Genomic DNA, 18669 nt, shown 5'->3' on the forward strand with positions numbered 1-18669 from the left:
GTGGGACTGAGCTCCATGTTGGGCTCCGTGCTCAGTGTGGAGTCTGTTTGTCCTTCTCCCTCGGTTCCTCTCCCTGCTTTCTCTGTCTCTATCTCAAAGAAATAAATAAAAAAATTTTTAAAAAATGTGGAAAGTGCTATAAAAATACAGAACTTTGTGTTCAGAGTTAAGTTGTTATCAGCTTAAAATGGATGGTTATAGCTATAAGATGGTTTATGTAAACCTCACAGGAATAAAAAAACAAAGATCTATTGTAGACACACAAGAGATAAAAAGAAAGGAATCTATGCCTACCAATACAGAAAATCATCAAATCATAAAACAAGAGAACAAGAGAGGAAGAAGGGATAAATGAACTACAAAACAGCCAGAACAATTAAAGTAGAAATAGTAACTCCATATCGATAAGTAATTACTCTCAATGTAAATGGACTAAATTCTCCATCAAAGACAGAAAAGGTAATTATATACAAAAAAGTTCATTATATATATCAAAAGAATATAACATTTGTAAATATTTATGCATCCAAAGTGGGGCACCTAGTATATAAAACAAATATTGACAGATCTGAAGGGAGAAATAGACAGCAGTACAATAATAGTAGGGAACTTTAATACCCCACTTTCATCAATGGATAGATCAACCAGATAGTAAATCAGTAAGAAAATATTGGACTTAAATCATGTGTTAAGCCAGATATATACAGAAAATTCTATGTAATAATAACAGAATACACATTCTTTTCAAAGGCACATGGAATATTCTATAGTATAGATCATATGTTACACCACAAAACAGATGTTAATAAATTAAAGAACATTATAATCGTTTCAACAATCTTTTCTGACCATAATGGTATGAAAGTAGACATCAATAACAGGCGGGAAACTGGAAAATTCACACGTATGTGGAGGTTAAACCACATGCTTCTGGATAATTAAGGAGTCAAAGAAGAACTTAAAATTTGAAATAAAAAAATATGTTGAGACAAAGGAAAATGGAAATGCAGAATAGTAAAATGTATGGAAGGTAGCAAAAGCAGTTCTAAGAGGGAAGTTTATAGCAATAAACACTTTCATTAGGAAAAAAGAAGTATCTCAAATAAACAACCTAACATTATACCTTAAGTGATTAGAAAAAGAGGAACAAGCTGATACCAAGTGCATAGAAGGAATGAAATAACAATGATCAGACTGGAAATATGAAATGGAGACTAAAAAGACAACAAAACTAAAAGCTGGTTTTTCATAAAGACAAAGTTGATAAATCTTTAGCTAGGCTATGAAAAAGAGAACACTTGAATAAAATCAGAAAGAAATAAAGTGAGACATGATAACTGATACCACAGAAATAATAAGGATAAGAAACTATTATGAACAATTTATATCAACAAATTAGATAACCTAAAAGAAACAGATAAAGTCCTATAAACATATAATCTACCAAGATCAAATCATGAGGAAATAGGAAATCCAAACAGATTAATTACTAGTAAGGAGATTGAATAAGTAATCAAATACCTTACAACAACAACAAAAAAGCCCAGGACCAGATGGTTTACTGGTGAATTCTATCAAACATTTAAAGAAGAATACTGGGGCACCTCAGGGTCCTGAGTTCAAGTCCTGTGCTAGGCTCTGTGCTCAGTGCAGAGTCTGCTTGTCCTTCTCCCTCTGCTCCTCCCTCCACACACATTCTCTCTCTCTCAATCAAATATGTAAATAAGTTTTTACAAAAATTTAATACCAATCCTTCTCAAACTCTTGCAAAAATTAGAAGAGGAGAGAACACTTCCAAACTCATTTTATGAGGCCAGCATTACCCTGACACTGAAGCCAGACAAGGACACTACAAGAAAATAAAATTACAGGCCAATATCCCTGATGAACATAGATGTAAAAAACCTTAACAAAACATTAGCGAAGTGAATTCAACAGCAAAGTTAAAGAATCATACACTATTATCAAGTGGGATTTATTCCAGGGATGCAAGGATGGTTCAACATCCACAAATATGTCAATATGATAACCCACATTGACAAAATAAAGGGAAAAATAATATGATCACCTCAATAGATACAGTAAAAGCATTAGACAAAATTCAACATCCTTGTATGATAAAAAGTCTCAACAAATTGTTTATAGAAGGAATGTACGTCAACAATAATAAAAGGCGTATATGACAAGTCCACAGCCAACATCATGCTCAACAGTGAAAATCTAAGTTTTTACTTTAACATCAGAAACGGGACAAACCCTAAAGATTTCACCAAAGAACTGTTGGAACTAATCAACGAATATGTAAATTTGCAGTATACAAAATTGACATGCAAAAATCAGTTACTTTTCTATACATTAACAGTGAACTGCTGGAAAGAAAAATTAAGAAAACTATCCTACTTACAATAGCATCAAAAACAATAAAATACTTAGGAATAAATTTCACCAAGGAAGTGAAAGATCTAAATACTGATAGCTATAAAACACTGATAAAAAAAAATGAAGAGGACACAAATAAACAGAAAGTTATTCCATGTTCATGGATTTGAAGAATCAATATTGTTAAAATGTCCATTCTACCCAAAGTGATCTTCAGATTCAACACAATCCCTGTCAAAATTCCAACTGCATATTTCACAAAAATAGAAAAAACAATCCTAAAATTCATAGGGTACTACAAACAACCTTGAATAGTCAAAGCAATCTTAAGAAAGAACAAACCTGGAGGCATCACACTTTCTGATTTCAAACATTACAAAGCTATAGTAATCAAAACCAGTATGGTATTGGAATAAAAACAGACACATAGATCAATGGAACAGAATATGTATCTGAGAAATAACTGCACACATAAATGGTCAATTAATTTTGGACAAAGGAGATAACAATATACAATGGGAAAAGGATACTGTCTTTAATGAATGGTGATTGAAAAACTATATCCACATGTAGAATAATGAAATTGGACCCCTACACCATACACAAGAGTCACCTCAGTGTGGATTAAAGACTTGAACATAAAACATGAAACCATAAAACTCCTTGAAGAAAATATTAGGTAAGTTCCTTGACATTGGTCTTGGCAATTATTCCTTGATTTTACCCCAAAAATAAAGACAACAAAAACAAAAATAGACAAGTGGGACTACAGCAAACAAAAAAGCTTCTGCACAGCAAAGGAAACCAACAAAATAAAAAGGCATACTATGAAATGGGAAAACATATTTTCAAACCACAAATCTAATAAGGAGCTAATACCCAAAACATATAAGGAAAAATATAAACCCAATGGCAAAAAAAAATCAAATAATTCAATTAAAAAGTGGGCAAAAGATCTGAATAAACATTTTTCTAAAGACATACAAATGGCCAACAGTACATGAAAAGGTACTAAGTGTCACTAGTCATCAGAGAAATACACATCAAAACCACAAGAGATACCACCTCACACCTGTCATATCTATTACCAAAAATGCTGGCAACAATGTGGAGCAAAAGGAATCGATGTACACTGTTTTATATAAACAGTGTAAATTGGTATAGCCACTATAAAAGAAGTTTTGAGTCTACTCGAGAAATTAAAAATAGATCCAGCAATCCCACTTCTGGGTATATATTTTAAAAAAGGAAGTCACTATCTTGAAGAGACATATTTGCACTCCCATGTTCATTGCAGCAATATTTAAAATAGCCAAGACATGGAAACCTAAGTGTCATCAATGGATGAATGGATAAGGAAAATGTGATCGATCGATCGATCTATCTATCTATCTATCTATCTATCTATCTATCTATCTATCTATCTATCTATCTATCTATCTATCCAAACATCCATCCATCCATCCACACACCCATGTGAAATTGGATATTATTCAGCCTTTAAAAAGAAGGAAATCCTGCCACTTGCAACAACATGGATGGTTCTAGAGGGCATTATGCTAAGTGAAATAAGCCAGAAAGAGAAGGACAAATACTGCACGGCATCACTTGTATGTGGAATCTAAAATCAAACAAACAAAAAACAAAAACAGAACACACAGTAATGGAGAATAGAGAGGTGGCTGCCAGGGTTAGTAATACTGTATTGTATAACTGAAATTTGCTAAGACAGTAGAACTTAAGTGTTCTCACCAAAAATAGAAAATATAATAATAAAAGGTAAATATGTGAGGTGATGGATGTGTTAATTCACCCAATGGTGGGAACCCTTTCAGACTGTATACATCTATCAAATTATCATGTTGTACACTTTAAATATATGACAATTTTATTTGTCAAACCTCATTAAAACTGAAAAGAATTTTCTTTACAGAAATAGTCCTCCCTCTTCCATGAAGTGTTGTTCTCATGCGGTAACCATTTGATGTGCATCTTCTAGCAGTATCTTGCAGATACAGTCCTGGATTCCCAGGACTTCCCTGATTCCCAACCACAACTTTGTTGTTGAACTTTTCCTTTGATTCTGTGAATTACTCCACACCGTTCCCCCTAATCCCCAATTTCTTTTTTGGTATTTAACTATTGTTCATAAATGCTGATGAGGTCTATGAAGATTGAATGAGATATGCCACCTAAGGCATTTAGCATAATCAGTAGCATGTAAGTGTTTAGTAATATATACTATGCTTATAATTTTATTAAGATGGTCATAATCTCTGTTCTTACTATTCTGACTGTCCAGTGGGTGATGTAGGAAAGTAAATAGGGACACAGTGTGATCAAGTGCTAATCAAGTAGGGGATGCTCTGGGCACACAGAAGGAAAGGGACTTTACACAGGTTAGGGGCCCAAGGGACTGATCATGGAGAAGGGACTCCTAAGTTGAAATGTAAAGGATGAACCAGAGAGGGAGCCAGACTCAGAACTTGGGAGGAAAGAGTACTGAGGTAGCTAGGGATCATCAAGAGTCATTGGAGGCAAGGGAACAATGTATACAAAGATCTGGAGGGAAAGAGTGGAGTATCCTTATGGAACTGAAACAGTTGGTCTAGATAATACTGGAGAAGTAACCAGTAACAGAATATGCAGAGCTTCCTAAACCAGGTTAAGACATTCTGACTCTATCCTAAGAGCAAGGAAGAATTATTGGAGTATTTAAAAAATATAAATGACATGATCATGGTCATAAGCTTTAGAAACATCTTTCTGATGTGGAAGAAATAAAACTTGGATTAGAACTGCAAAAACCATCCATAACACTAGTTACACATATCTCTGATACATACACTGATATCCATATGTGGAAAGAGACAGACTAGGTAGTCAAAAATGAATTCAACAAAGAATTCACTCAGCATTAGTAGGCTGAAATTAATTACAGAAGAAATCAGTCTTTTTATAGCTTGAGTGAAAAAAATATAATCTTGTACAGTAAATGTTGTAACATAAATGGCTAGACTATTAACCCTTGAACTCAGTTATATCCCTTGGGGATATTAGTATATATAGGGTCATGTTCCATAAATGTAATAACCAAGAGAAGATACTGTATAATCCGTAATCTTGAGAATTTGGTCCCACTTGGCTGGCCTCCAGCAGCACTTCTGACTCTCTTGGTAGCAGGAATGTAAACATCACTTAACTTCTTTCTTATCATTCCCAGGAAAGCAATTTCAACACAGCATTATCAATTCTTCATGTACTTATTCCCACATTACCTAATCCCTTTCTTTCCAAGGCCTTATGTCTTACACAGTTGTAACTTACTGCTTCAATACCAGGGTAAGTCAAAATTTAAAGAGGATCCTTTTTGGTTCCATGTTGGCTACTCTACACAGAACCAACTGAAGGCAGGCAAGACCGGGGGCAAGAACACCCATTTAGAGATGATGGTAATCTGAATTTGAAAGTGGGAATAGGAATGTGTTTGAGAAGTACTAGGAATGGACTCAGTGGAATGTGGTGATTTATTAGGTAAGGGTACTGGGAAAAACTGAGGAAAGAAGAGACCAGGGATCATACCTAGGTTTCTGTCTCAGGTAACTGAGGAAGATGGTGACATTTTATGAATAGAAACACAGATGGGGGAACATTTGTAGGGGATGATGGAGGTCTGTCTGACCATGCCACACATGAGTGCTTGTTACCATGTGACAAATACTTCAGTTTCCCTCTCTGGGGACCCCTCCCCTGCTTCATGATGTAGGAGTGGCCATTTGGACCTTTTAAGCATAAAGCTTAAGACCCAGATGTTTTGCCATCAAGTCTGGATTCCAGAAGGAAAACAATAGAGAACCACAGCTTCCCCAGGATGAATCTGTAGTGTGAGCAAAAAATAAACCATTTTTTAAAAAAAATTGTAAGCTATTAAGATCACTTGTTTCCTCATTATAAACTAGCCTATACTTAATGTTACAACTTCTCAGTGGCATTTGCACATAGGGTACCGACTCTCAGATGTGACATCAGAATAGAAGATATGCATCTGGGAATCCTCAGTATTTAGATACTAATCACATTCATCAGAGACATTGATCTTTTCTAGAGAGTTTACATATAGAGTAGTAAGAGTCTGTAAAAGTGAAAAGATAAAACCAGGAAAAAGAGAAACTACCTTGGATATCTAAAACAAAGAAAATTTAACAAAGGAAATTTGGTGCATAAATCATGGAAGAGCTAAAAAGCCAAACCACAGGACAATGATACCATCTAGGGATTAGCAATAGCAGGAAGCCACTACCACCTCTTGGCTGGAAAAACAAAATGAGGGAGTGGTATGAACAGAGTCCAGAGTTCAGGGTCACTGGCAGAAGCTGGAAATGTGGTGGGCCTGTCAGCAAGAACTAGAGCCACAGGGTGACACAGCTGCTGTGGGAGATGTCACTACCACTAGAGACAGATGGGAGGGGAAAAAGGACCTGACCCTCCCTTCTTCAAACCCTCCAAACTGCCCCCTCCAGCCATGCTTCCCAGACTGCCTATAGGAGTCAGCCTCCCTATGATACAAAAACCACCTAGATATCAGCCTTGGTCTTCCCTTTACAACTATGTAGCAACAACCTGATTCCCCTTGAAAAGTGAGATCATTTACCAGAGCCAGTAAAGAAACCTCCCAACTGTGTATTGGTTCAAGAGCATGAGAAGACAAGTAGGCAAGTGACAGTCCTAATTCCAATTTACTGCTATCATTGTTGTTTTCCCTGGTAGAAACATTCCTTGCTTGGTTGCAGAAATAGAAAGCAAAAATTCAGAGTGGCTATGAGGTATGATAGTAAGAGTGGCCATGTCCAGTTCCACTGCTTAGATCCAGGACCTATCTATTGTGGCCATGGGAGTAATAGCATCATATACTGGTTGCTGATTCAAGGCATTGACTGGGACCAAAAGTGAATTTTCACTAGCTCTGGGTTGACATAACCCTTAGGGACATAAAATGCCACTGTGGTGTTTAGGGACAGAAAGATCTAGATTTAGGTACCAATTCTGCCACTTAAGGAGATCTCAGATATCTTACTCAACTCTTCTGAGACTTATTTTACTCATGTGTTAAATGAGAATTTTAAAATGCCAACAGGATATTGCTTGGATCAACACATGGAAGCTGAAAATATCCAGGAAAAGGAACAAATCATGAGGTAGAGAGAAAGACTTCAAGCCAGGTGCTCAGTGAACAAATGACATGATAGCAATGAGAGGAGGTGAGGGAAATATAGGTAAAGGGCATGAGCCTCAGAGAATCAGGGACATTACTTCTGTGTTTTTGCTAATGTTCTCCCCAGCATTCCAGCTTCCTTCACAAAGAGAAATGCATTTTCCTTCACATACAGAAATCCTGCTCATCTTTCAAAGATCAGCTCAAATGCTGCTTCCTCCATGAAATTTTGTTCAATGGGAAATACCAACAACAACTCAAACCGTATTTATTGAGGACTTGCCATGAGCAGAATCCTGTGCTAAAACTATGAGGCCAAACTATCAAGTGACAAGAAGACTTAGAGGAAACTTAAGTGCATATTGTTAAGTGGCAGAAGCCAGTCTGAAAAGGCTATGTACTATATGATTCTGACTATGTGACTTTCTGGAAAAGGCAAAACTGTGGTAACAGTAAAAATATCATTGGTTTCCAGGGATTAAGAAGAAGGGAGGAAGGGACGACTAGGTGGAACACAGAGGATTTTTAGGGCAATGAAACTGCAAAGGTAGATACATGCCATTATACATTTATCAAAATCTATAGAACTGCACAAAGGATAAGCCTTAATATAAACGACTGGCCTTCATTAATAATAATGTCTCAGTATGGGCTCAATTGTAACAAATGGACAACACTAATGCAAGTTGTTAACAATAGGAAAAAGTGGTGACGGAGGAAGGGTACATGGCAGTTCTCTGACTTTTCTGCTAAATATTCCTATAAACCTAAAACTGCTCTAAAAAAAATCAAGTCCATTAATTAAAAAACTATAAAATGAGGTCTGCAATCTATTGCTCGAAAATTGAAAATCTTTAAGAGACGCCTTCCACAAAATAATTTGCAAGAGAATGTGTGCTATATTTTTTAAAATTTTATTTTATTTTATTATGTTATGTTAGTCACCATAGAGTACATCGTTAGTTTTTGATGTAGTGTTCCATGATTCATTGTGTGTGCTATATTAATTCACATAATATATTCACTCACAATAATGATAAAAATTCAGGTAGAAAAGTACTCTAAGGACAAGTCCTTGATGGAAGGGGAGAGCTTGGATAAGAAGAGAGGAATTTGGGGGCATTCTGAACTATACAGGCCATATAATTAAAAATGGCACAAATGATAATACATCTGAAGCCTCTTGAAAACTGTAGTTTGCTTTTTTTTTTTTACATGTAATTATAGTTTTTAATTACCTAGCCTTGGGAAAGAAGAGAAAAATGAATATCAAATTTGTTTTTGAACTCTAGGTAACAACCTTGTACTTGTTATTACTAAATTATTTGCAAGGGTAATTTAGTTCTTAGAGCTACCAGAATTTGTCTCCCTGAGAAACAGAAATAGTCAGGTAAGTCCCTAACTCTGTTGTAATATCTTAAAGGAAATGGCCCTGCTTTTGCTGTCAGGAATGGTGGGTACATGGAGGGGTGGGTAGGAACACCGGAAACATGGAGTCCTGGGCAAGGGTGGGACTAAACCGTGCATATCTTTGGTTGTTAAGATAATGTTCAACACTGGTTTTCCCTGGAACAACTATTTGGTCAAGGCATAGAATCAGCCAAAGCCAGATCTCAGGGGGTTCATTTATATTTTGTTCATCACTGTATTAATCTGCTAAAGCTGCCATAACAAAGTACCACAGACTACGTAGCTTAAACAACAGAAATTTATTTTCTCAGAGTTATGGAGGCTAGAAGTCCAAGATCAAGGTGTTGGCAGTGTTGCTTTTGTTTTTCCTAAGCTGCTATCCTTGGTTTGTAGATGGATGGCCTTCTTCTTCCAATGTCTTTACATGGTCTTCCCTGTGTGTCTGTGTCCTAAAATATGTAAGGACACCAGACATACTGGATAAAGACCCATCTGAATGTCTCATTTTAACTTAATTATCTTCTCAAAGAGCCTATGTTCAAATACAGCTACATTCTGAAGGACTGAGGATTAGAACTTTCACATATGTATTTTGGGGGTTCACAATTCAAACCATAATAATCACCAACCATGTTATTGAGACCAATGCTGACTGGGAGGACCTTCTGTTCTGGAACCAAGGGTAGGAAATTAGGAAATCATCAGTTATTGCTGTTACTTAACAACAGCAACCAAAATAATAATAGTTAACGTATATTGAACACTTAACAGTTGGCCAGGCATTAGGCTAAATGCTTTAAATGGGTTGGTGATGTCTGACTCAAGAGCCCCTTATAACCTTCTTTGTGTACTTCACCAACAAATCAAGCTTCCTCCTTTTCCAAGAAGTAGGTACTTCACAGAGATACATCTCGCCATGGATCTCTTGTGTTTCTGTACATCTTGTGAGCAGAGGCATCATGCGATTTTGTTCTGAACTGTCTTTTCAAGGATGTTCACAGAGAGAAGTCCCTTGAAAGATAGTGACAGTGTCTCCCTCAGGAATAACAGCTAGCTTAATTACTCTCCATTATAAAAGGTTTGGGTTCCTTAAACTCAGGGTTCCTCTTTTTTTTAAAGGGTTCCTCTCTTATAATACAACCTACCTTGACTGCTGATCTAACCTGGCCTCTATGTGTTGCCCTGTAGGACTTGGGTTTCTAAAACTGGTACTTATACTCTGGTTACTGTGACTACTGTGACTAACAAAGTTCTTTGTCTCTGATCCAGGAGTCTTGCATCTTCTACCAGCATCCAGGAAATTAGAGCAAGCTAACATACAACATTACAAGTAGGGAAACATATCAGACCCTTCACAGTTCTTGATTCTCATTTAGTCTGGCCAAGTGAGTAGACTGGGGTAGTGGGGATAAGTCACTTCCACTGAAAGGTTAAAAAAACCGAATGGTCAGTTTTGATGGAACAGAGGGTTCATGTCCACGTATGAAGGAAATCATGCTAGAACAGAAGGAGTCATGAGCCAGACTGTAGGAACCAGATTCCCTGCAGAACAGCTGGATATCTCTGGCAATTAATAGGAAGTCATGGAAAGATTCAGAGGGGGTGAGGGTGAATGGGACGATGAGTCGAAAAGGTGAATAGCTGTATTATTTTAGATAGATCACACAGTGAAAAGCTTAAAGTATAGGAAGAATAGTTAAGAGAGATCTGTCTAGGCACAAGGTGGTAAGAAATTGGACTAGAAAGATGAAAAGGAATTATAGACATAAAGAGAAAAGGGATGATGGCCAAAGAATAATGTTTATTGAGTCCCAGAGTTCCTATTTTGACAAGGAATGCAAGATAGTGGCTTGTCAATTGACTGGAAGTGGGAGTTGCCCAGTTATAAGCATGCTAGCAGGCACTGAGACAGTAGGTATTGAGGCAAGAGATGCTAGTAGGAATGGAGCTTCACACAGGCAGCAACATAAGCTTCTGACTAGTTGATTTAAGTCTCTCAATGTGAAGTCCTGGTGAGAAGCAAATTTTAAGTGACCAATAAGGCAGACTGAGGTAAACCAGAGCAAACAGACAATGAAAAAGCCAATGACAGAGTAGCTACTAGGTGTGCTAGGAGGTAGTAGGTCTTATGTTCTTGCAGAATCTTATACTGTATTTTATTCTACCTTTTATTTACTTTAGTCCAGCTTTTATTATAGGCAGTTCAAGTCCTTTCCAGGCAATTTTGCTCATGGGACAGCTCTCCTTTGGCCTCAGTTAGGCCTGCCTAGGATGGTGGGTCCTGATTCCTGAGGTTAGATGCTATATATTCATTGCCCTTTGCATTTGGGGTCAGATCAAAGCTGAAGTACTGAAGGTTCAAAGAACACTGATTCAATAGTTCCTTTGGGCATGTCTTGATTACAATTTCCAGAAAATTACAAAGAGGAACCTGAAAGCCAGATAGGGAAAAAAAAGGTTTGAGGATGACATCAAAGTCCCATACGTGTCTGATGAGAATGACTGTTAGTGGAATATGGACCTTGGGAAATCCAAATCAAAACCTCAATGAGATACCACCTCACACCAGTCAGAATGGCTAAAATTAAAAAGTCAGGAAACGACATGTTGGCGGGGATGCAGAGAAAGGGGAACCCTCCTACACTGTTGGTGGGAATGCAAGCTGGTGCAACCCCTCTGGAAAACAGTATGGAGGTTCCTCAAACAGTTGAAAATAGAGCTACCATATGATCCAGCAATTGCACTACTGGGTATTTACCACAAAGATACAAATGTAGGGATCCGAAGGGGTACGTGCACCCCAATGTTTATAGCAGCAATGTCCACAATAGCCAAACTGTGGAAAGAGCCAAGATGTCCATCGACAGATGAATGGATAAAGAAGAAGTGGTATATATACACAATGGAATATTATGCAGCCACCAAAAGGAATGAGATCTTGCCATTTGCAACGACGTGGATGGAACTGGAGGATGTTATGCTGAGTGAAATAAGTCAATCAAAGAAAGACATGTATCATATGACCTCACTGATATGAGGAATTCTTAATCTCAGGAAACAAACTGAGGGTTGCTGGAATGGTGGGGGGGTGGGAGAGATGGGGTGGCTGGGTGATAGACATTGGGGAGGGTATGTGCTATGGTGAGTGCTGTGAATTGTGCAAGACTGTTGAATCACAGATCTGTACTTCTGATACAAATAATGCAATATATGTTAAGAAAAAAAGAAGAAGAAGATAGCAGGAGGGGAAGAATGAAGGGGAGTAAGTCAGAGGGGGAGACGAACCATGAGAGATGATGGACTCTGAAAAACAAACTGAGGGTTGTAGAGGGGAGAGGGGTGGGGGGATGGGTTAGCCTGGTGATGGGTATTAAAGAGGGCACATTCTGCGTGGAGCACTGGGTGTTATGCACAAACAATGAATCATGGAACCCTACATCAAAAACTAATGATGTAATGTATGGTGATTAATATAACAATAAAAAATTTAAAAAAAAAAGAAATTTGGACCTTGGAATAGGGGCCTATTTGTGGGGAGGAAGCAGTAGGATTTAGGACCTCAGATCTTCCATTCTACATTTCCCTCTCTTGTACTTTCACACCTGTCCATATTATTATCACTACCAAAACCTCTTATTCTCTTCCTGTGCTTGTTAAATGGCTAGTGGTAGTGCCAAAGAAAGAACAACGTTCTGAGTGGTGTTTCAGATTTTCAAACCATCAGAAGCATCTTCAGTTTATGCAATCCTAATCAGCAGCCGCAATGAGAAAACAGAGAAGCTGCTATTTCAAATCTCAGAGATTAGACTGATCTTTTTTATGGAGGATGTGGAACAAAAGAGCTGAATTACAGACTGAAAATACTGTATAAACATAGCAAGTTTATCCTGAGATCAATTATGTTTGGTGTGGTTAGTAATAAATACAGTTAATGAACTATCTCTATCTCTTCCATGTTTTTTCACCTTTTGCAATTACCTAACCTTTTTTTCCAATGCTGTCCACGTAAACATAAAGGTTTACACTTTCAGCCAACATCTTGTCATACAGCTTCATGACATCATGGGTCTTTAACTCTTTTCACTGAATGGAAGGAAAGTGGGTACTTCAGACAGGATACAGCACAAATGCTTTGGAGACTGTTTCTTCAGCTGATTCACCCGAACTCTTTGTTGAGTTTACTAGGCTTTAAGTTCAGCTGTCTAATCAGCACACAGAAGGATTTATAACAGCACCCCCAAAACAAGAGTACTTTCAAAATTAAAGAGATTTCTCCTTAGTTGCTAATACTAAAATCTGATTCTCTTTGCATTGCCAGCATTTGGGGTTGGCTATTCTAGGTCTTTTCTTCTCCATATAAATTTTAGAGTCAGTTTGTTGATACCCACAAAATAACTTGCTGGAACTTTGATTGGGATTGCACTGGATCTATAGTGAGTGATACTCATCTCTGATTATATAGCTTCTTTTTTCAAAGAGGAGTCTTAAATTTTTGTTTTCATATTATTTAGTTACAGCTTCTGGAATCTATATTTAACAGAGTCAAATCTTTAAGCCAATAGTGTTTACAATTACGTTACCAAAGATGCCATTTACAGAGAGTTATGACTAAAAAGAGACATATGACCACCATACAATTATCTGAAGCATACTGTGTATTATGGTAAGGACAACTAAGATAAGAAATTAAAGCCATAAAAATTACGTAAAAAAAAAAAAAACAACTAAAGAACCTAAATTGAGTTTTATGGCTTAAAACTAAGGAGGCCAGGGCAAAGGAGAGACCGAGAGAAGATCTAGAATCCCCTGCTTCTGCTAGTAAGTTGGCAAAGCATATAGAGGAGTGCCTGGAGTTTTTATTTATTTATTTTTTTATCATTAGACTTTATTTTTACAGCAGTTTTAGGTTTACAAAAGAACTGAGTAGAAAGTACAGAGTTGCCATATATCTTCCCACAACTGATGAGCCAATACTGACATATCATTATTAAGGCCCATAGTTTACACTGGGATTTACTCTTTGTGATGCATGGTCTATGAGTTTGGACAAATGTATAATAATATGTATCTGCCAATAGAGCGTCATACAGAATAGTTTCACTGTCCTAAAAATCCCTTCTATTTCACTTATTCATCCTTTTTCCCTGTCCCCCCATCAAACCCATGGCAAACACTGATCTTTTTACTGACTCTATGGTTTTGTATTTTCAGAACATCATACAGCTGGATCATACAGAATGTAGCCTTTACAACTGGATTCTTTTACTTAGCAATATGCATTTAAGATTCTTCCATAGCTTAGGGCACCTGGGTGGCTTAGACGGTTGAGCATCTGACTCTTGATTTCGGCTCAGGTCATGATCTTGGGATCATGGGATCAAGTCCCTTGTTGGGCTCTCTGCTCAGCATGGAGTCAGCTAGAGATTCTTTCTCTCTCCCTCTACCCCTCACCCCACTCGCACATGATCTCTCTCTCCCAAATAAATAAATCTTTTTTAAAAAAAGATTCCTTCGTATCTTTTCATGTCTTGTTAACCCATTTCTTTTTATTGCCAAGTAATATTCCATTGTCTGGATGTACCACAGTTTATCCATTCACACACTACTAACATCTTGATTGCTTCCAAGTTTTGGCAATTATGAATAAAGCTGCTATAAATATCTGTGTGTAGGTTTTTGTGTGGACATAAGTTTTTACCTCTTTTGGGTAAATACTAAGGAGTGTGACTGCTGGATCATATGCTAAGTGTATATTTGGTTTTGTAAGAAACTGCCAAACTGTCTTCCAAACTGACTATACCATTTCATATTCTTACCAGCAACGAATGAGACTTCCTGTTGCTTTACAGCATTGCCAGCATTTGGGATTGGCTATTCTAGGTCTTTTGCTTCTCCATACAAACTTTAGAATCAGTTTGTTGATATCCACAAAATAACTTGCTGGAACTCTGATTGGGATTGCACTGGATCTATAAATAAAATTAGGAAGAATCGACATCATAACAATATTAAGTCTTCTAATCCATGAATGTGCACTATCACTCCATTTATTAAGTTCAACTGTTGGTGTTTAAAGTCATTATTCATCCCTCTGTAGACTTAACTCTATGCAAAATTAAAAGGAATGTGAAGGTTTGTGTACTTTGCCATGGAGAGGTGTCCCAGACAAGCTTCTCAGGGAGTAGGGTTACCAGGACAGAGGGGAATAAAGTGTAGAGGAACAGGCAGGCAGAAGACCCAGGGGTATTTCCTTAGATGGGAGAAAAAGGGATTTGTAAAAATCCATCTGTCCTGCCTTCTATTAACTGGTAAACATGGAACACTTACAATGTCTTATAACCTCTTAGAAAGGGCTCAGGAACAGGGTGGGGCTGGCTTGCAGAATTGTATCTCACAATCAATAAAGCATGAGGACTCAGAAAAAAACAGTGATTAGTCACATAGTCAGAGTTATATCTTTGTATTTGTTATGGTTTTCTAGTAATTGTCATTGTTTTTTAATTTGTTTTTGTATTCTACTCTTTTTCTGCCTTCTCTCATTTTAATTAGACATTTTATATGCTTCCATTTTCTCTCCTCTCCTAGATCAACTTAGAACAATAAAACTAAAATTTTATTTTACTTTCATTTATACCTTCTCTAATGCTATTCCTTTCTTTATGTATATCCAAGTTCCTATCCTTCTTTCTGAACTGTTTTTAACATTTCTAGCAAGGTTTACTGGCAATAAATTATTCGAATTTTTGTTTGTCTGAGAAAGTCTTTATTTCTCCTTCACTTTTGAAGGATAATTTCACAGGATTCAAAATTCTAGGTTGGTGGTTTTTCTTTCAATTCTTTAAATATTTTACTCCATTTTCTTCTTGCTTGCAAGCTTTCTGAAGAATCAATCTAATGTAATTATTATCCTCACTCCTCTATAGGTAAGGTGTTTTTTTCCTATGGCTTCTTTCAAGATTTTCCCTTTGTGTTTGGTTTTCCGTAGTTTGAATATGACATGCCTATGTATAGAACATTTGGTCCTGTATGGTGTTCTCTGAGATTCCCAAGTCTAGTTTCAGGCCTGTCATTGATTTTGGAAAATTCTCAGCCACTATTACGTCAAACATTTCCTCTGTTCTTTTTCTCTTCCCTTTCCTTCTGGTATTTCTATATATAAACACACACATTTACACATATACATACATATATATACACATATATACACATATACATACATACACACACATATATAACATATATATATGCTAAAATTTTGTAGTTGTTCCACAGTTTTTGAATAGTCTGTTTCATCCTTTTCATTCTTTTTCCCCTTTGCATTTTAGTTTAGAAGTTTCTCCTGACATTTCTTCAAGCTCACTAATTCCTTCCTTGGCCATGTCCATCGTACTAACGGGACCATCAAAGGCATTCTTCATTTTCAGTACGGTGTTTTTTATTTCTAGCAGTTGCTTTTGATTCATTCTTAGAGTTCTACATCTCTCTGCTTATATCACCCATTTGTTCTTGCATGTTGTCTACTTTTTCCACTAGAGTCCTTAGTGTATTTATCATAGTTGTTTTAAATTCTTGATTTGATACTTCCAACATCTCTAGTATATCTAAGTATGGTTCTGGTGCTTGCTATGTCTCTTCAAGTTGTGGGGGTTTTTTGTTATTGTTGTTTTTTGTTTTGTCTTTTAGGATGCCTTGAAACTTTTTATTGACAAGCTAAACATGATACTGGGTATAAAGAATTGAGGTAAATGAGTCCTTAGTGTGAGGTTTTATGTTTAGGTAGGAGTTAGGCTGTGTTTACTGTCACTACTGGTGTCAGAAGCTGAATTTCCCTCTGGTGCACTTGTTTTCATCTGCCCTGTTGTCTTTTAGTTTCCCTAGAGATTTCTTCTTAAATATGAGGCATGTGGTCTTCTCTATTGTAATCTCCTGTTATTATACAGGAGCCTACTGATGTGTTAATTAAGGTGTGTGTGTATGTGTGAAGGGGGTTAGTTCTATACTCTTAACACTTAGATTTCAGTTTTTTAGTGAGGCTGTGCCCCTGAGCTGTGGCCTTTATATGTGTTTCTCACTAACCACACTTTCTTGGGTGAGATAACACTGGAGGATGTAAGAGTTGGGTATTTCCCTTCTCCTACATAGAAGGCTACAGTGGGCTACAGTTGGATATTTCCCTTTCCCCAAGTTAGTTAGGCTCTGATAAAAGAGTTTTCCTTGAGAACAGGCCTTTAATGCTCTGTGTATATTTCAAAGTAGTTATTCTTCCCTTCATCCTACCAAAAGTAAGAGGAGATTTTTCTGTAATCTTTACCGTGAGAATACGGTAGGCCTCCTGGAGGTAAAATTCACAACTGTGTGGACTTTCCTATGTCTGGGCCCTTGGAGTTTTAAACTCTCAATCTTTCTACTCTGAGCCTCCAGCAATTTATCAATCAAAGGTTAAATTTTCCTATCTCAGTACCAGCTCCAGTGGTGGTTTCTGCTCCTGGGCTTCTACTTAAGTTGTGATTCTCTGTATCAGCCTGTCTGTCCCTCCAATTTTGAGAGTAATGGTTGGCCTGTAACCTCAATTCTCTAGTGGATTGTGATTTTCAGTTTCTTTAGTTGTGTGTGTAGGTGGTGTGTGTGTGTGGGATGTGGGGTGTGGGTGTGTGTGTGGGTGTGGTGAGTGTGTGGTGGGCGTGCTGTGTGTGTCGTAAAAACTCAAGTGAAAATTTCCAAGTTCTTGGAAACCAGAAGTCTACCCAACCACTTATTTTCAAAGTAGCACTTCTTGAGAGATCACCTAAAGGAAGTCACTGCATGAAGACACATGGATGTCCCAAACTAAAAACCTGTCAATCCTTTTAATAAGTATTTTAGAAATATTTGTTGAACATTTGTATTTTTGGAGGTAGCAGCTATGAGGAATGTCTTATTTTTTTCTTCTTTATAGTGTTTTTTCTTTGAGTAACAGTGAAACAAATTCACATTTGGCTAGTTACATCAGGACATCTGAGTTATCATACCAGTACCATATTTCTGATTTATTCCAAGAATGCTTTAATGCCCCTCATATACTGCTAATATGAGATTATGTCACTATTTTGTTTCTCACTACACTTAAACTTCAAATTCCTTACTATGCTTATAGGCCCTATATTATGTGGCTCTTCCCTATTCTTTTACCATCTCCCTCCCATACACATTACCACTCTCTCCTCTTTGCTCCTTCTGCTCCACGCAAACAAGCCAAGCTCATTCTCAACTTAAGACTCTGCCTGAAATGCTCACCGGCCTCCACCCCCCCCCCCCCCCCCCCCCCCCCCCCCGCCGATCTTGCATGACAGGCACCTTCTCATAACTCATGTGTAAGTCAATAGTCACCTCCCAGGGAAGGCTTCCCTGTCTGTCCTATCTGAAATACTCAGTTTCAGCATTGTTTCCCAATTCCCTTCCAGGTAAGCTCTACTCTGTTAGTCTGTTTTATTTTTGTCATAGCTCATAACACTATTGAAATTTACTTATTAATATCCTTATCAATCTTTTGCCTCACCAATACACTGCAAATAACTTGAGCAGCCTGAACTGTCTTCCTTCTAATCTAATTCTGTACCCCAGGTTCGCAGGCTTCATTTCCAGATACAGAGATAGAGAATACTGAGCTCACTAACCCTCTTTTCCTCCAA

Source organism: Eumetopias jubatus, unplaced genomic scaffold (genome assembly GCF_037043125.1).
Source record: "Eumetopias jubatus isolate StellerSeaLion01/CBP00866 unplaced genomic scaffold, mEumJub1_p1.0 scaffold_3, whole genome shotgun sequence".
In the NCBI taxonomy this organism is placed as follows: domain Eukaryota; kingdom Metazoa; phylum Chordata; class Mammalia; order Carnivora; family Otariidae; genus Eumetopias; species Eumetopias jubatus.